Source organism: Acinonyx jubatus, chromosome E1 (genome assembly GCF_027475565.1).
Source record: "Acinonyx jubatus isolate Ajub_Pintada_27869175 chromosome E1, VMU_Ajub_asm_v1.0, whole genome shotgun sequence".
Classification (NCBI taxonomy): Eukaryota; Metazoa; Chordata; class Mammalia; order Carnivora; family Felidae; genus Acinonyx; species Acinonyx jubatus.
The window spans coordinates 44134079-44141983 of record NC_069397.1 but is presented as its reverse complement, the minus strand read 5'-3'; positions in this window follow the sequence as shown (position 1 = coordinate 44141983).

Below are 7905 nucleotides of genomic sequence, written 5' to 3'. Positions count from 1 at the left end.
GAGGCACCCACGCGCCCTTAAGTTATCTTTTTTTCCAATTTTTTTTTCCTACATAAGCTTACAGAAAAGTTGAAAAGTATTAAAATACCCTAGACCTAGATTTTCCAATTAGCATTTTGCCACATTTGCTTTCCTTTGCTCTAATAGATAATATACCTGTATAAAGTATGTAACATATATACATAGGTAATAGACATGAGTATATGTAAATATATGTAGGTAGGTATGTTTTTGTTATTATTGCACCATTGGAAAATTGCCAAGCATCCTGCTCCTTCACCCCTCAATACTACAATAAATACTACAACGTGTGTCTCCTAAGAACCAGGATACGCCTTACTTAACTGCAAACCATTATCACACACAAGAAAGCGAATGCTAGTAAATATTCAGTATAAAGTCCATTTTCAGATTTCTCCATTTGCCCCCAAAATGTCCTTCGTAGCTATGTTTTGCAGATTCCAGTGAAGGATGACTGGATTTAAACTTCCAGATTAAACCTCCACCCAGATTATCCAACATCAGGGTCACTTCATCACCAAATCTAAAGGGTGCTTCTCTGGCCTCAGCTGGGGCTCAGCCAGAGCAGTCTACTCTGGGCTTTTGGGTCACCGCACATTCCTCTCCTTCCGCCTTCCTCTTTCTCCTCTACCAGTCCTCTGAATGTCCTCCCCAGGCCTCTGTGCCAGGCCCTCCTCTCGAGCTCCCAGGTGGTCTCATCTAGGCCCATGCTTTGGACCAGCTGCAGTCTGATGCCTCCCACATTTCCCGCATCCAGGGCCAACCAGTTCTAACCCAGCTCCCCAGCTCCAGACTGATGCACCCCACTGCCTTCTTCTCAGCATCTTCCCTGGGACGTGTCATCAGCACCTCCAACTTAAAATGTCCAAATGGAAGCCTCAAGGTTTGCCTTTCCCATCTCGGTAACAGCATCACCATTCACTTACTCTCTGGTTCTGACTCCGCCCCTTCCTCCCTGCCACACCCCCTCCCCACCCCACCCCCCACTGGGTCCTGTCTGGACTCCCATCTTCACAGCTACTACCAAAGCCTGGTCTACCCTTAGCGGCCTGGATACCCTGGGGGCCTCCAAATTGCTCTCCACCCTTACAATACATTTTCCACCCGTGCTAATCTTTTAAAATGTAATCCAGGTCAGGCAGCTCCCTCTCGTAAAACTTTCCAACAGTTTCTCATTATAATGAGAAAACATCCCAACTCCGCAGGGTTTAGGAGGCCCTGGTGGTCTCAGCCCCGCCTCTCTCCAACCTCCTCCCAGGAGGTTGTTTCTGGTGACCAGACCCTGGCCTCCCACAGGGCTTTGTTGGTACTGGCTTTTGCCTCGGGCGGCCATGCTCTTACTCTGGGTCTCCTCAGCTTCCTCAGCTGCCCTGTCCTCGGCCTTCATGGCTGCCGACATCCCTTAACTCACACGGCAAAGATCTGCCCACCCGTGTCCTCGGCCCTCCCTTGTAAATGTCCTGGGAAGGGCTCTGATTGGCTTAGCCGGTGTCACATGCACACCCTGTCCAATCACCTGTGGCCAGGGAGAAGGTCACCGGGCGGAAACATGGCTGCTGGGAGCTGCCCTAGTTTTTCCGGGGCTGAAGGGCTGAAGAAGGGGAGCTGGTCCTGGAGAAAGGGGTGTGTGTATAACACCCCAATTCGTCTTCTCTACGTCTCTGCTTAGTCTTCAGTGTGCTGGGCTAGTCAGCAGCACTTCACCTATCGGGAAACTGCCCTTTTTATTTTTCCAGTGAAAGACTTTTAACCAAAAAAGGGGAATGTATAGTTACCAATGAAAGAGTTCAAAAACACAGAAAATAGAGGGGAAGGAGACTCTAGATTTCCACCAGCTGATGACAACCACTGTTAGCCTCTAATCACTCTGTTGTCTTCTCTTTGGACAGTCTCCAGCCATGAAACTGAAGGGCCCTTCTCCTCTCAGCCTCCTCAGAGTGCAGTTCTGATTCTTTTTCTTATTTATTTTTCTTAGTATTTATTTAGAGAGAAATCACAGGTGGGGGAGGGGCAGAGAGACAGATAGAGAATACCAAGCAGGCTCCACACTGTCAGCTCAGAGTCTGATGCAGGGCTCAAACTCACAAACCTTAGGATCAGGATCATGACCTGAGCCAAGTCTGATGCTTAACCGACTGAGTCACCGAGGTGCCCCAACTTTTTCAAAAAATACTTTTTAAGTAGGTTCCGCATCTAACGTGGGGCTCAAACTCATGACCCCAAGTTTGACAGTCACGTGTTCTACCAACTGAGCCACTCAGGCACCCCCACAGTTCTGATTCTTAACCCCATTTTTTTTTTTCCAACTCGCACTCATCCCTTGTAGTGGCTTCAATCACCACCTTTGAGCAGGCGATTCCCTCATTAAATCCTCTCCTGCCTATTTCTTAGCTACAAATTTGTATCTGGTTTTTGGATCTGGCCTCTCCAGGAGATACCTGTGGGTGACTCAAACTATAGGCTCATTACTCTCCCTCCATAGCCTCAAATCTCTTCCTCTTTCTCTTGACTGAAACCCTAATTATGGCATTAACATCCCACCATGGTTAAAGCCAGAAACTTCCAGGTTATTCTGTTTGTCTCACTCCCTGCCTCCCTTACCTCATACCCACCACCACTTCTGTCCATTATACTGGTTAAGTGCGGGCTGGCCCTGTTCCCAACTTTCTGCCCTCACTTCCATAGCGCTGGTTCATCCCATTGTGTTGGAACTAGTGGAATCTTCTCCGGGCCCTTCCCGGCTCTGGTCTCCCCTACAGTTCTCCCCACCACACCCTTTTGTCCTCTGTGATTATCTCTCTGAATTGTTGCCAGAGGTAACTTTATTAAATGTCTTTTTTTTTTTTTTAAGTTTATTTATTTTGAGAGAGAGAGAGAGCATGAGCAGGGGAGACACCTGGGTGGCTCAGTTGGTTAAGCGTCTGACTCTTGGTTTCGGCTCCGGTCATCATCTCACGGGTCGTGAGTTCGAGCCCCATGTCGGGCTCCACACTCACAGCACAGAGCCTGTTTTGGATCCTCTCTCCCCCTCCCTCTTTCTGCCCCTCCCCTGCTCGTGCTCTCTCTCTCTCAAAAAAAAAAAAAAAAGAAAGAAAGAAAGAAAGAAAGAAAGAAAGAAAGAAAGAAAGGATGCAAGAAAGAAAGAAAGAAAGAAGGAATGCAAAAGGTTAGATTTTGTTCCTCAATGCCCTGGATGCTGCCATGCCACACTCTTCATCCATAGACACTTTCTCCCAGTTAGACTGCCCTACCTGCATATATAAATGCTAAAGACTTTACAAAACACTTCTTTCCACAAATGTGTTTCCTTAAGGCAGTGTGAGTTGGACAGAGAGGGAAGGTGGAGGGAAGGGTTCACCCACATTTACCTCTATCACCTCTGCCCCCGCATCTGATGGGCTGATGACAGTGGGATCACACTGTGACTTACGTGGGTTCTGGGCATGTCTGCTTTCATGGATCCTTTCCTCCAAAAAAAAAAAAAAAAAGTAACTGTATTACACACATGTGTTGATATAAAAACAAACATAAGCTAGGCTGCCTTCATTATCATATATTCATTAAATTCATTAAAGTTATATTCACTTTTCTTTCCTTCTGGTTTTAAAATAAATTAACATTAAAACATTTCCCAGGACCCCCGAAGGATCATGGGCCTGAGGCTAAATGTGCTCTGTACCTGATGGAGAAGCTGGCCTTGACCAAGGGGGAAACCCTGAAATTTGTTGAAAGCCCGAAGGTCTTACCTCCTCTTCACTGCTCTCTGGGAGCTTAGAGAAGACATGTAGATTTGTGCTTTCTGCTACAATCTTATCAACGATCATACAGTAACACATGTTTATTCTTTCCAGGCCAAGGGACAAACTGTTGGTATAACTATTAAATACACAACATATGACGACATGTATCTTACACAAAGGAGTCTTATAAATAGCCCACTGAATTTGGCGTTCAATGGTGTTCTCTGCAAGGAGTTCGGGTTGTGTTATGGGGGCCACTAGGGCTGCCGGATTACGTGTATCCTATTATTTATATCCAAATCGCAGTTGAAGGAACTGAGAATCAGAGGAATCCACTGACTGGGCCCGGGTGACACAGAGAACAAATGAAATGTCGACTCTAGGATTTCAACCTCAGTCTGTGCTCTTATGAGTGGTTTTGGACAGAGTTGAGGTACCCAAGGGCCCTCTAGGGGAGAGGCATGTCTAGGAGGTATTTAGATAAACTAGTTCAAGGCTCAGGTGAGATCCTTAGCTCATGACATAAAACTAAGGAATTATCCAAGTATTGGTGACCTTTCAAAATTCAAAGTGGATCATCTTGTTCACTGTGTTGGTCTCTCTGTATCAGGGGGCCCAAGCAGCCAGTTCCCTATGGCTGTTTCTGCACCTTTAAACCATTCTGACTGGGCCTCCTCTCTCGGGTAGCTGGGCAGTCTTGCTCCCTTGGTGGTTCTTGGTCCCTGTGCTTTCCCAGGGATGGTTGGTTTCTGAGAAACTTTTAGGGGGCACCTTCCATCTCCAGACAAACTATTTCCCACTGGATTAGATGACACAACTTGACTTTCCTCACTTTCCATGATGGGCAACTAGGGACCCAGTTCCTGGGTGACCTTCTATGTACTTACCCACCCAAGAAATATTTGTTGAGCACCTACTATGGGCCAGACACTACTGTAGGTACTGAGGATACAACTGTGATCAAAGCAGACAAAATCCCTGACCCCAAAGAGCTCATAGTAGAGAGACAGGAGGTAGATATACAATTAAGAATAATACGGTGTATGGGGTGCCTGGGTGGCTCAAATGGTTAAGCGTCCGACTTCTGCTCAGGTCATGATCTCACAGTTCATGAGTTTGAGCCCCGCATCAGGCCCTGTGCTGACAGCTTGGAGCCTGGAGCCTCCTTAGGATTCTGTGTCTCCCTCTCTCTCTGCCCCTCCCCTGCTTGTGCTCTGTTTCTCTCTTTCTCAAAAACATTAAAAAAAAAAAAAGAATAATGTAGTGTGTCATAAAGAAGATAAAACCCCATAATGCGGTATGACTGAGGGAAAGGAGAGAGCTGTAGGCGGTGGTAGTGACATTGGCCAAGGGCATCAGCAGAGAAGGACTCTCACAGGTTGAGGGACATTTGAGTTGAAAGCTGAATGAGGAGAAACCACAAGTCATGAGAAGATAGGGTACCTGCAGGGCTCTGGGAGAGTAGGAGCCGTGAGTCCTGAGGGGTCCAGGTATGGCACGTCTGGAAAGCCTGCCTGAGTAGGAGAACGGAAAGGCAGGAAGAGCCGAAGGTGGGCAAGCGGTCCTTCCCTGGACAAGAAGGCCCAGCCCGGGGCAGCCAAGGATCAGCAGACAGGTGGGGAGGGAAAAACAAGTCAGGAGAAGACCACTCTTTTCTAAGGAAGGAGAAAGAGAAAGGAAGAAGGAGCAAGAAGGAAGCAGCGACAAGGCTGGCTACACAGTTTGAGGGGCCCTTTGTTAAACATTATCAAGCATTTCCAGATGGCAACAGCAGAGCTTTGAGCCTAGCTGGGCCCTTCTGAGTGCTCAGGGGTGTGACTGAACAGGACGCGCCCCCTGGGCTGGAGTGTCTGTGGAAAAGCAGGCCCGGATCCTTCCTTCACCCCAGGGGGTGGGAGCCTCCCAGGCACTGGGTAAAATTGGTGGATTACATTTTTTTTACTATTTTGAGGAAAATGTCGCAAATTGTACAATGTTGCAAAACCAACACAATTTACGCAAGAAATTTCATGGACTACCTATAATTGTTTCACACTTCTGAGAGTTGCCGTGTTTTCTTTTTTCTTGGGAGGTTTGGGGTGGGTGGTGGGTGGTGTGGGGCCAGTGCTCTTTCTTCTCCCCCCGCCCCCACGTGGGAGGCAACAGGGCTGACCTCTGAGCAGGTGTGGCATTTTCCAGACAGGCACAGTTGGTTGGAGCCAAGAATGTTTAAACCCATATATTATGTCAAATACCATTTATATCAAAATACCCCTCCTGAATCTTAGGCTAATTACCTGACAATTAACACTAGCCATCTGACCTTGGTAAACCATTTATCCTCCCTGAACACCAGATTTCCTCATCTGTAAAATGGAGATAATTACACTTATATTTCACAGGGGTGCTGTGAGGATTAAATGTATGAAAAGCTTTTTAAAGAGTATTAAGGTCTAAACAAACGCCGGTTAATGTTACTAAAGATCTGCTCAGCATCAGCTTCATTGGTGCGGATGGGGGACCTTGGTTCGGCCACAGTTTGACAGAAATCTTGGGGCCACCTGACTACTGGGCTCTGGTGTATTCTTAACAATCAACTTCTGATCTTCAGTTTCTCAAGCAGCTTCCTTTCCTGGGGGGATCCCCTCGGTTTGTCAGTTAAGTTTGAGATCACAGGTCAATAATCCTGGTTTATATGCCAGGTTCTGGTGAGTTGGGCTGGCTTCATAATGTTAATAGTCCCTAGATGAACTGAGAAGACTCCAGACCCTGGACCTGAGGGTCAGTAGGAGACAGATAATCATTCTTACTCATTTCTTAGTACATAGTGCACTTGAGTAATTCTCTTATTAAAATGTGCTAAAGGCAGATGCATTTCTGACAAGGGTGAGCAATTCAGCACTCCTGATGCTGTGGGGCAGGGAGAGTGGAGTCTATCATGGTCCTCCCACTAGGCCAGTGGCCATTCCTTCTGCCTAGAAGCCTCTTTGTTCAGACATCCGGGAGGGATGTCACCTCCTCCAGGAGACCCCATCTGAAAGGGCCTTTTCCCCGACTCCAACCTCCACCTCTGTCTACCCTGCTCAATCCTCCTGGCACATGCCCACCTGATTCATGTTTTATGGATGAACCATACGTGAGCTCCACGACAGCTGTGACTCTGCTTGGTGTTTCTAGGCTTAGGGTTCAGAGCCTTTGGTCAGCAACGGAATCCAGCTGGAATTTATAAGATTTTAAAATTTTCATTGTATGTATGTATTTTACATTTTTTTTTTTTTTTAATTTTAGAGACAGAGTGTGCGATCGGGGGAGAGGGGCAGAGAGAGAGAGAATCTTAAGCAGCCTCCATGCTCAGCGCTGAGCCCAATGTGGGGTTGGATCCTATGACCAGAGGCAAAGTCAAGAGTCAGACACTCAACTGACTGAGCCGCCCAGGCACCCCTCACCGTATTTATTTTTTAAAATACTTTCTGAAAGAGAAAGAAAAAAAAAAAACCTTCTGCTCATGATGAGTGATACTTGTTTTACATTTATAGTAGTGATATAAAGTTTCCTTTCAAAATAAATGTAAGAATATCAGTTATTTTAAAAGACCAAGGAAATAATGATGGTGCGCAGGGGTCAATATTTGGGAGGATGAAACAAAACAGTGCTCTGGGGATGCCTTTTGAGACTCTGCCTGGCCTGTAGACCTATTCTGGGACCAGCTTACTGACAAAGACACGCACACACTGTGCACCCATTTAACAGATGCATCAGGTCTCAGGAGCTAAGTGATGGTTGCCTCCTACAGGGGCGGAGAGCGGATCTTAGAGAGACGGGGCAATGGTGGGCACACACTTCCCAGGGCTCTTCTGAGGCCCCTGTACATTTCTGTCCTGGGGGTCATGAGACACCCTGTGTTTTCCTACCTTCTGTCTTCGCCTTTAAACCAGCTTGAGCTGCTGACACTGGCAACCATAGCTCTGTACACGATGGTCTTCTGAAGTTAAACACAAACTGTGTGTCAGTGGGTGTCTGGGGGGGGGGGGCGTGGGGGCAGGGCAGGAAGAAGCTGTTTAGTCAGTCCCCATTCATTGTGCACCAACCAAGGGCCAGGCGCTTTGCTACTCTGCTAAGTGTTGAGAATCCAAAGTTCCCCGCTAAATGATGAGCTCCACCGTCA